General features: G+C 35.6%; 1 non-coding gene across 1 annotated transcript; it reads left to right on the top strand.

Moving 5' to 3' along the window:
• Positions 1-8,222: 8,222 nt before the first annotated feature.
• Positions 8,223-8,329, top strand: LOC129401437 (U6 spliceosomal RNA). The gene has a single exon (XR_008628346.1). It is a non-coding gene; the product is annotated as a U6 spliceosomal RNA (small nuclear RNA).
• The last annotated feature ends 3,597 nt before the right edge of the window (positions 8,330-11,926 follow it).

The raw sequence follows: 11,926 nt of genomic DNA, 5'->3' as shown, positions 1-11,926 counted from the left end.
CTATCAACTAGAAAAGAAACTTGAAATTTAATAGTAGTAATTATATATTTTAAACACAGGTTAATATTGTGAATGGATACTTAAATAAGTAAAATGGCGTTTTCTAGAGATTTGCTGTTTTATTTTTAAGGTTTTTCTTCTATGTACAATGTTATCAAGCTGTACAAAGAAAACATTTTGGAACAGTTCATTTATTCTGTCAGTCAGTGATTCATACAGTAAGTCTGTTATGTCCTGAACACATAGGTCTAGTTTCACTGTGTTTTTATGGTTTTGCCACACTTTGCAATGTTCAGGGGTTATTTCTGTCTCTGCGCTCAGGAATCACTCCTGGGGTTCTGCAGAGAACATGTAGGATACCAGGGATTGAACCTGAGTTGGCCACGTGTTCCTACCTACTGTATACTATTTCTCTGGCACCAAATTTTCCTGTTCCATATCTGATTTATAACAGAAACTTTCCCTCATGATCTTAACTCTTACTACCTACGCCTTCTCATGGCCTGAGCCAAAGTTCAGTGGACAGAGTGCTGGCCTTGCATGCGACCAACACTGGTTTCATTCCTGGCAAATGAACTCTTAAGCCTTTCCAGGAGTGATCTCTGAGTATAGATTTAGGAGCAATCCCTCAGCACAGCTGGGTGTCCCCCCAAAAACCAATAAACAAACAAAATAAACAAACAAAATAATAAATATTCCCAATTTGTTCTGCTCGTGGTGGAGTTAGCTAGACCATTCACTGTTCCACTTCTGTTGTTTTGACATCCTCCCACTCATATAGCCATTTTCATATTTTGGTCTTTCTTCTTCATATTTTGTTTATCCACCATTCCTTATAACCAATATAATACCCTTCTAAGTCTTATTATTTCACTCAACTCACTGGTCAGAGTACATTTTTCTTCTCCAGTACAGTGAAATCCTCCTGTAAGGAATGATGTTGACTCATCACTTAAAATTTTTCCTTTGATATAATCCTCTCAATAAGTCTTTGAAGCAGTTACTATTATCTTGGTATTGAGATAAGAAAATCAAAGCCTAAAGAAAACAAATGATGCTCCCAAGGCCATACTGTTAATAGTTAAAAGCATTCGAATACTTATGTGTCCTTGTTGCAAGTTCAATTTGAAAGAAAATTATACCATACTTTTCTTAAATCAGTTCTATTTTGCCTGACCTAAGTTATGGTTCCACAATGTTTAATTTTCCACTATAATCTTTGTTTTAAAGTTCTATTTTCCTTGTATAAATTGTACCCAAATGAAACAAGTCTCTGTTCACTCATGTTGCTGTTCCAGGCTTTTACATTTTTCAGAAAGATATTTGGTAAATAATTCTTATATGATGGTATAATGGCTACTACAAGTTCAACTGGAAATATCTTAGAGAATTTTTTTGAGATATATTCACCATCATTAACCACACAGTTATCCCTATTGCCACTGTTTAGTTTTGAGGGTAACTTCTATAAAAATCATATAAAACTTAAATTTCCTAAAGCAAAATATATCTCTATGTAACATCTATTTCAACGTGAATTTTCTGCTTTACTGATCCCCAGGTGACATTAATGTTTATTAAGAAAACACCAAATTCCATTGTGATAGACAAAATTATTTTAATATACAACATTAGCCATCATAACATGCCCCAATGAATCATATTACCTTCAATTATTATAATATAATATAACTTTATATTTGGTCATTAAAGCCATTGAAATAATTATAACCAGATGCTCACAATTATTCTTGTACATACTCATTATGATATTCAGTATATATTTATTTCAACTTTTGAATCTTAAATAACAGTGAAAACACAAGAATAGTGAAAAGTAATTTGAAAATGGTGAAAGTAGTATTGTTTTTATATATAGTGGATCTATACTTTTTATATATAGTGGGCATTCTACTTTTGAAATATGTCAATGAGATGATTAGATTGCTTTTCATAGTTTTATTAGTCCCAAAATCGCAACTTAAGTACCTATAATTTGATGCACTGTTGTCAGTGTTCATAGGATAGATCAAAGCATATTGGTTTCATGGAAAGTTTCAATATTTTAAAGGTCTAGAAGTATATGCCAGTTTATCTCACAGAAATGTATTTTCAGTTTATGGACTATGTGACAGAGCATAACACTGACCATCCTATCATAATGATTTTTAAGCATCTGTCAGTTTGTTAAATATGAATTTGTGTTAATGTTTTTTATGAAATTTTCTATCACGAAATCCTATTAATCACCGATTTCTCAGGCGGGCTCAGTAACATCTCATTTCGTCCTTTCCCTGAGATCTTAGAAGTCAATCTTGACTCGGCCCTCCTAATGATATTGCACTGGGGGCTCTTCAGGGTCAGGGGAATGAGATCCAGCTTGTTACTGGATTTTGCATATGAATACACCATGGGAAGCTTGCAAGGCTGTCCCATGTGGGCAGGAAACTCTCAGAAGATTGCCAGTTTCTCCCAGAGGGAGAAGTAGGCTAAAGATATCACTTCTGAGAGCTCTCTGTATGTTGGCCATTGATGGGATTACACACACCTGGGTTCCTCTGCCGGTACCTTCATGCATGAGGCCTGTCCGAAACGTGTGGAGAGGGGCCTCCAGCATGGCTGTAGCTAGGTTCCGGTGGTCTTTGGCCACTGGGAGCTCTGCTCGGGGTGAGGAGGGAAGCTGGAGCCCATCCCCTCCTAGGGGCCCCAGGGAAGACAGCCAGGCGTGCAGGCAAGAGACTCTCTTCCCACAGAGAGTATATAGAATTTTCTATATAAGATGTTAAGTACTTCCCCTCATGTGTAGTAGTTTCGTGTGTGTGTCAGCGTATGAGAATGTGTGTATTTATATGTATGGTGTGTATTTGGTGGGTCAGTCGCTTGTGACATTTGTCTATTTCATGATGCATCACTGGTTTCCTTTCTTTGGGTTGTTTGCATTTTTGTTGTTACTGTTTTGTTGCAGTGCTCAGGGCTTACTCCTGGTTATATGTCTAGGGATCACTCCTGGAGGGGTTCAAGGATCATATAGGGTGCTGGGAATCAAGCGCAGGTCAGTCACCTGAAAGGCAAGTGCCCTACTCACTGCAATATCCCACCATCTCCCTGGTTTTCTTACTTAAAATAAACCTTATTTAAATTTTTATTTCTACAGATTTCAGAAATCATGTTTATTGAGATCTTGCTGGCACCATTTGACTCTGGTGCAAGCAGATTCTTCCACTGAGGCACTCTATAATAGCTATGTTTAATATATATCTACATATATAAATATATATGTAGATATATATTTTTTATTGAATCACCGTGTGGAAAGTTACAAAGCTTTCAGGCCTAAGTCTCAGTTATATGGTGACCGAATACCCATCCCTTCACTAGTGCACATGTTCCACCATCAAGAACCCCAGTATACCTCCCATCCCACCCCCCTACCTGTGTAACTGATAATTTTCACTTTACTTTCTCTTTACTTTGATTATATTCAATATTTCAACAAAAATCTCACTATTATTGTTTGGAGTTCCCCGCCCCCCAAATCAGACCTGCTGAAAAGGAAGCATTTTATAATGTGTTTTCCATTGCTGAGAATGAAGAGATATGAGGTCGGGCAGCTGTCATTGCGGCCACACAGTTTTGGATTTCTATATTTTAGTATTTTAGTAACTAAGTCCAAGGAAATTTCTGCCATAAATTGGATAATTGCAAGCTCATACCTCCCTTTAGTGGTTATTATAAGATGGTGGTCACCACGCCGCTCCCCCCCTTCCGCCTCCCCCGAAAGGAAAAGCCGAGAGAGAACCTTTCTCCTCCTGAGGCGGCATGGGGCCCTGGCTTATTTCACAGTCTAGAAGCATTTCTGCAAGAATCTGCTGGTGCCAAAAGTAAATGGTGCCAAAAGTAGAAGCTGCTGGTGCCAAAAGGTGGCCTCCGGGATCATGATCATTCAGCAATGGAGAGGCCACACAGATGCAGCTGCTCAGGTCACATCGTGGTGGAGAGCAGTGCCAGTAACGCCCCCATCCCGAGATCTCCCGTGCATCCTACAATAACTATGTTTTAGAATGACACCCAAGGTCTCAACTGCACTGAGAATGTCACTATGTAAGAATTAGAGGAACCTCGTCAGAAGTCTTGAACTGCAACTTTCACTGTCACTGTATCACTTTCAGTTTCTCTTATGATGATACTCTACCTTTTACATTTTAAAGTGATTTGAAAAAAATAATTTTAATCTATTTCTATAAGTATCACATTCAAGAAAAATTGCCATTGAAATATTCCCTCTGTACTATATCAAAGATATATCAGAGGTATAGTAAGGGGTTAATGAATTTACCTTGTACACAGCTGATAAAATTTGTCAGCACTACGTAAGGTCTCCCTGAATATGGCTAGGAGATATCTGAGAGCCAGGAGTGAGTCTAAAGTACTGCTGGGTGTGACCCCCCCAAAAAAAATGTATTTTTTCTTTGATCACAGATTTAGTATATACTTTTCCTAACTTTTCAATACCCCACCATCAACTTCATTACCTAATCAATATTTATCTTCATGTTCAATCTGTATTTTTGTTCTTAAATTGCTAAACTGCTTAATTTGGCTTAGAATATTTCCTCCTCCTCCTCCTCCTCCTCCTCCTCCTCCTCCTCCTCCTCCTCCACCTCTCCTCCTCCACCTCTTTTTCTTCCTTCTCCTCCTCCTCCTTCTCCTTCTTCTCCCTCCTCCTTCTTCCTTCTCTCTTCTGCCTTCTCCCCTCTTCTCCCTTTTTTCTCCCTCCCTATCCCTTCTTTTGCCTTCTACTTCTCCTTCTCCTTCTTTGTTTTTTGGGTTTTATTTTAAGGCCACAGCCTTTGCAATGTTAAGGTCTTACTCCTACCTTTCCACCTCAGGGGACAAATGGGATGGGGGCCATCCATCTGGGTCACATGCATGCAAAGCAAATGCGCTACACATTGTCCTATAAAACTTCCCCTATTCATTTTTTCATATTCATTTTATTTTCAAATTACTTGAAAGATATTTCTATGAAGTTTTCATATCAATTATAATTTAGAAGCCTATTACAGTGCTACTTGCCAGAATTTTAATTTATATTTTCATTTATTTTCACAATATGCATTATAGTAATCTAGTTTAAATCATTTTTGACAGTAGAAAATGTCTAAGAAGAACTTTAAACTTACAGAATAATTGAGAAGATGCCATAGAGAAGTTTTTATTAACTTAGATTCCTGTATCATTAAAATGTTATAATATTTATGGCATATTTGTTATAGTTGAGCCAGCACTAATAACTTATTGTTAATTAATGTCTATTATTCATACCTATTTTTGATCTATTTAATCAGGTTTTAGTTTGTTTCACAATTTAGTCCAGGACATTGCATTGACTTCTGGGCTCTAACAATTATTCAGACTCTTTCTAATGACATTGACAGTTTTGAAGAGTGTTGGTCTAATATTTTATAAGAGGAGGATATACTTCTTATATACAGGTAATAGAAAATAAGATCTTGGTACAATGTGTACTTATTACTATTGGAGTAAAAGATCCCTTCTAGGTTCTATCACAGAGAAAAGAAATATAAGTGTATACATGTTTGTGTACATTTTTTATGTATAAAATTCTGCATCTATATTAAACTGAACATTAGTTCATATCGTTGCTTTCAACTCTAGTCCATTGCCACATAGAAAATTCTAGGCTTCTCCCCTTAAAGTTCTATTTCTGAGAAATATCTGCCAGAAATTGCATCACTGAAAACTTGTACTTCTCAGTTATATTATATTCCACATATGAGTGCAATCTTTCTCTGGACTTAGTTACTAAAATACTAAAATACAGAAACCCAAAACCATGAGGCTGCTAGTGCAGTCACTCGACCTCATATCTCTTCATTCTCAGCAATGGAAAACAAATTATCAAATGCTTCCTTTTCAGTAGGTCCAACTTTAGGGGGGAGAAACTCCAAACAATAATAGTGAGTTTTGTTGAAATATTGAATGTAATCAAAGTGAAAGTAAAGTGAAATGTATCAGTTACACAGGAGGGGTGGGGGACTAGGGGTGTGTGGGGGGCTAGGGGTGTGGGGGGCGGGGTGGAGCTATACTGTGATTCTTGGTGGTGGAATATGTGCACTGGTGAAGGGATGGGTGTTCGAGCATTGTATAACTGAGACTTAAACCTGAAAACTTTGTAACTTTCCACATGGTGACTCAATTAAAAAAAAAAGTTCTATTTCTGTAGAAAGAAATCTGATTCCTGGGGCTGGAAAGACAGTGCAGTGGGCAAGATGCTTTCCTTGTGTGTAGCCCACCTGAGATCTATCCCTAGAATCCCATATGGTCTCCTTTGTACCACCAGAAGTGATCTCTGAGTGTAGAGCCAGAAAAAAGCCTGGAGGATTGTAAGTGATGAGCTGATAACAAACAGAAAAGAAATCTAATTACCATAATCTACCTTATAATTACTTAAGAACTCACTTTCAGAGCATGAGTTTATAGCATCACAATAGTTAACCAGTACCACTGTGAGAAACAGTTTTATCACTAGAATATTATTGCAAAATTATATTTTTTCAGCTCTATAGGCTACATTTATTAAGTTATTAGGTAAATATTATTTATAGCTAATTTCTTCAGTAAGTTTGTTTCATACATGTGTTTGTAATACACTTAGATTCTTTTGTCACTGTCTAAATTCCTTCATGGCATCTCATTTTTCCTGAATAGTTTTATTTAAGTTTTTGTTTTGTAACATTATATAGGTTTTAACAAATGTAAAATGCCTGAAATCAAAACTACAGAATCATTTTATGCCAAAAAAAATTCCTCTGCATTTTATTTAATCAACATTATCAAGCTTACTCTCCTGGTAAGAGTAAGGTAACCACTGATGTTTTGACTCTTCCTATTCTTTTGCTTCTTCCAAAAGTTGAAATTTAAACCATGTTACATGCATCTATTTCTGACTAAAGTCCTTAGCAATATGCATCTTAGGTTCCTCATATCTTCTCATGTGAATTGATTTCTCTTCTTTTATTCATGTATTATAATCCACTTTATGTATATAAAAATATGTATTTGAAATTGCTTGTCATGGATAAGCAAATTTTAATTATTACATCTCATTAGAAATATAAACTAAATATATAAAAATAGATGTATGTTTTGAACATTTTTATCTGAACAAAAAATCTTAATGTCTCAAAAGTAGTAACTTACTAAATTGGTAAGGAGTTCTATGCCTAGGAACTTTTACCCTCAAATATCTGTACTAATACACACTGAGAGTACTTACTAAGTATATTTCATCAATTCTAAAATGTATATTTTTCACTTTTTAACATTTCTGACATTGTGATGAAATATAATTAATAACCTCATACAATCACTTTGGAGTGACACTTTGGAGAGACACTTTGGGGTGACAATGACAGTTTTGTTAGGCATGCACAAAGTTGGTCACAATTCCTTATTTGTCATCACTTTAATTAAGTATATGCATTGATGCTACTGCACATATTGCATTTAAATACCACGGCAAATGTCTGCAAAGGAATTATACAATAATTTGGTGGTTAAATATGAAGCTACCAAATATTTTTAAAAATTCATAAATCAGAGGATAAAGGCATAAATTTAATGCTAATGCAGATGTATTAATAGGTCAAAGGTGGTTATAATCCCATTATTTTTTATTAAGAAAAAGCAAAATGCTTTATGTCACAGAAAGGACAGGACCATAGAGGACTGAACTCTATTAATTATTTATTTATTACAGATTTTTGTGCACAAATATTGTCTATCACACTCAAGGGAATGCAAATGAAAGCATGAGAAACTGCCAAAAACCTGGGTGGAACTGAAATTAATTTCAAAGCACTGAGAGGCTGGTGTGATGGCTTGTCATTTAGGATTATCATTAAGGCATTATGTCACCATTTAATTGACAGTCTTTTGCTCCCTTACTTAATAGTAGATAAAATAATGGTATGTCTTACAATTCTTGAAATCTTATATTTAATAACATATAGTATTTTTGATGTGCTGATGTGGTTTATGTTCTCAATATCATTTAATCCTTGCTATCACAGTATGAGGCTGTTATTATTGTCCTAGTTTACAGATTATGATGTTTAGAAAAAAATATAGAGCCCTACCATGACTATAAAGCTAATAATTGGTAGAAGTTGGACTGGAGACTGTTGAAGAGGCCATTTATGCTACTGTGGCAGCACATTTACTAAAACTGGAACAACACAGGGAAGAACAGCAAAACGCCTGCACGAGGATGACCATGCACATTCATGAAGCATTCTGTTTTTCAAAAAGTTAAAAATTAAAAAAAATCAGTCCGGAATGATAGTGTAGCAAACACATAGCTTACCTTGCACATGGCCAACTGAGTTGAATCCTGGGCCTTCTGTATGGTCCCACAAGCACCACCAGGAGTAATTTCTGAGCATAGCCAGGAGTAAGCCCTGAGCACTGCAGGGTGGGGCCCCAAACAAACAAAAAGCCTGTGTGACAATTTACTATCTTAGTTGCATTCTGTGTTACTAGTTTCATTGATTTTATTGTTTATAAATTTTTCTTCAACACCACAGATATGGTTAATATGTAAAAATTCCTTGTGGTCATGTTTAATAAGATTGTATGCTAAAATACATGGAAGGTTTCTAATAGTTTTGATACAAAATGTACCGCTTTTCTTCTGATTGATATGTTATTATACAGTGGTTAAAAAACTGGGATCGAAATATTCTTATCATGATTTGATTAAACAAGTTACCATAGAATGTTAAGTACTTACCTAATTACTCTTTGTAGTAGTCAAGTTAATAAAATGGGGGGGGGAGCGGGATTAGTTGGGGGAACAAGTAGAAAACTAAGAGAAACAGATGATTTTCATTTTCTGAAAACATGTTTTACTCATATTTCCAGTATGAGGACCAAGAATGTTAACACTTTTATTTTTATTGGTTTTCTTCTGATAGTGCTACCCATTCTGTCTTTGTTCCTTTTTCCCCATCTTTCCTTTTTTGTTTCCCCTTTCTTGTTCTTAGCTTCTCAATCACTGTTTCTAACTTGGTCTCTGACACTCTTTATCTCTTTTTCTTTCCTAGAAAAAAAAAACCCTTTTATTAATTTTATATTGCTTGTGTTAGCAGAATAATGATTAATTATCAAAACTTGGCAGTAGTTGTTAAGGCCATTTTCTCCCCTCTGCCTCCAACCTCAGCAAAGTTTCAATTTTGCTCTATAATATATCCTTGTTGGGGCCGGAGCGATAGCACAGCGGGTAGGGCGTTTGCCTTGCACGCGGCCGACCCGGGTTCGAACCCCGGCATCCCATATGTCCCCCAAGCACCGCCAGGGGTGATTCCTGAGTGCAGAGCCAGGAGTAACCCCTGAGCATCGCTGAATGTGACCCAAAAAGCAAATATATATATATATATATATATATGTGTGTATATATATATATATATATATATATCCTTGTTGTTTTGTTTGCAGTTTGTGTTATTTCTCAGGCTCCCTTTAGTTTTAGGTAAGGTCTTTGTCTTCTTCTCTTTTTCCACTTTATCGTTTGTTCTTTTCTCAACTTCATCTTTTTGTTACTTCCCTCAGCTGTAGCGCAAGCCTGACTTTGCCTGTGTGTTACTGATCTGATTGCACCCATACTCATTCTACTATTAACAAGCTTTAAAAGACATTAGAGTAATTGATACCTTCTGACTTTCTTTTTTCCCCCGTCATGGAGCCAACCTACTGGTACTTATTTCTACTATTCTTGGATATTAGTCTCCTATTCTGTTATTTTATATTTCAAAGGAGGATTTTCTTTGAAAGAAATGAATTTATATTTCTTACCCTCTTTTCTTTGGCAACTAGATACCTTTTTAAGGTTATATTTATTTTCCTGTTATTAAATTTTTGAAATTAGATATTTCTATATAGTTGTTCTGTAACTTTTATCTCCTTTTAACTTAAGTGATAGGTCTTTCAGGAAACTAGCAAAAGTTTTCTTATTCTTTTTGAATTTTATTTTATTTTAGGCACCATGATTAACAATGCTGTTAACCATAGGGTTCATGCATAAACATTCTAGCATTCATGAATAAACAGATTCTACCAGAGTGTCCATTTCCCTTCACCATTGTCTCACTGTCCCCTCACTATCCTAATGCTCCTTCAATCTCTCTACCCCTGCCCCCGGTAAACTTCCTACTGAAGACCATTTATCAGCTTCTTTGGACATTTGTTATTTCCCTACTATGTTTCTGTATATCCCATATATTAGAGGTAATTCTGTATCTTTCCTTGCCTTCTCACTAACTTCACCCAGCATGATACCCTCCAAATACATCCAAGTAGCAGTGATATACATGCTTTCATCTTTCTTTTAGTTGAGTTGTAATATGTTGTATAATGTGTACCATGGCTTCTTTATCTAGTCTTCTATTACTAGACACTTGGGTTGTTTCCAGATTTTGGCTTTTGTGAATATCTTCCAATGAACATAGGACTCCAGATGTCCTTCCCCAGTGGTATCTTGGGCCTATGCCAAGAAGTAGAACTGCTGACCACACCGCAATTTCTAGCTAGTCCTATTCATTTTGTTTGTTTGTTTGGGGGCCACAGCTTATTCTGCTCAGAAGCTAACCCTGGTCTGTAGCACAGGAGAACTATTATGTTGCAGAAGAGACGTTGTTGCCCAGGATCAAGCCAAGGTCCTCCATTAGTAATGCATAAGCTAGAACTCTTTGAGATCTAGTAAAGTCTTTTCTTGTTAATTTTTCAAAAAAATACTGATGTTGGTTAGTTAAGGTTACAAATAATTGAAAAGAAAACTCAAGAGTGATGTTTAGTTTTCCTCTATCCTTTGCCATTCCTTGAATCTGTTCCTCCTATTTCTGTTGAATTTATTTGTCATTATTTTAATTTCATTGTAATTTCATTCAGCACAATATAAGCATATATTTTATATGTACCTATACTGAGCAAATATAAAGTGAATATAAAGTATACATAAAAATAAGTGTTTATAAGTTTTAGGAGTATAATTTTCCCATGCCACACCCTCACCAGTCCCCCCACTATTGTGAATAAGACCGTTTCTGTTCTTGCCAGGACATACAACTTTATTAACTTTCAGTCTGTTCTCAGAATCTAAAAGTTTGTTTTCACAAACTATTGTCTATCTCCTTGATTTGTTTATTTATATGCCACATAATAGTGAGATCATTCATTATCTGTCTTTCTTATTATTACTTTACTTAACATTACATCCTATAGTTTCATCTATTGTGTAGCTAAAGACAGGATTTTATCTTTTTTTTGGGGGGGTCACACCCAGAAATACACAGGGGTTACCTCCTGGCTTTGGACTCAAGAATTACTCCTGGCAGTGCTCAGGGGACCATATGAAATGCTGTGAATCGAACCCAGGTCGGCCACATGCAAGGCAAACACCCTACCCACTGTGCTATTGCTCCAGCCCCATTTTATCTTTTCTTATAGTTAAGTACTAGTCTATCCATCTATCTTTCTATACACACACCCATATATAGTAATGTACATACCCATGCACTTTTGTAATCTTTATATCTATCAACTATTGTTGGGAATTTGATTTGTTTTTGTATTTTGGCTGTTGTAAATAAAACTGAAATCATTTAAATGAGTATGTATCTTTTCAAATTAGGACTTTTGTATTTTTGGAATTTGTGTAATAGTCTCCATTGCTTTTTTGTGATGTGTCTAAGCATCACATTTTGCAATCACAGTTATTTACTTTGTTTAATTGAATGAAACTTTCCTATCCATAGCATTCTTTGTTTAAAAAGTGCTGAAAATATTTATGTTTAAGGCTGGGCAAAAAATAAATAAAATAAGAACATTTTACATTTTCAGCATTTTC

This window comes from Sorex araneus, chromosome 1 (assembly GCF_027595985.1).
Source record: "Sorex araneus isolate mSorAra2 chromosome 1, mSorAra2.pri, whole genome shotgun sequence".
NCBI classification, from domain to species: Eukaryota; Metazoa; Chordata; class Mammalia; order Eulipotyphla; family Soricidae; genus Sorex; species Sorex araneus.
Note: the sequence above shows the minus strand (reverse complement) of the source record. Positions and strands in the feature narration are given on the sequence as shown.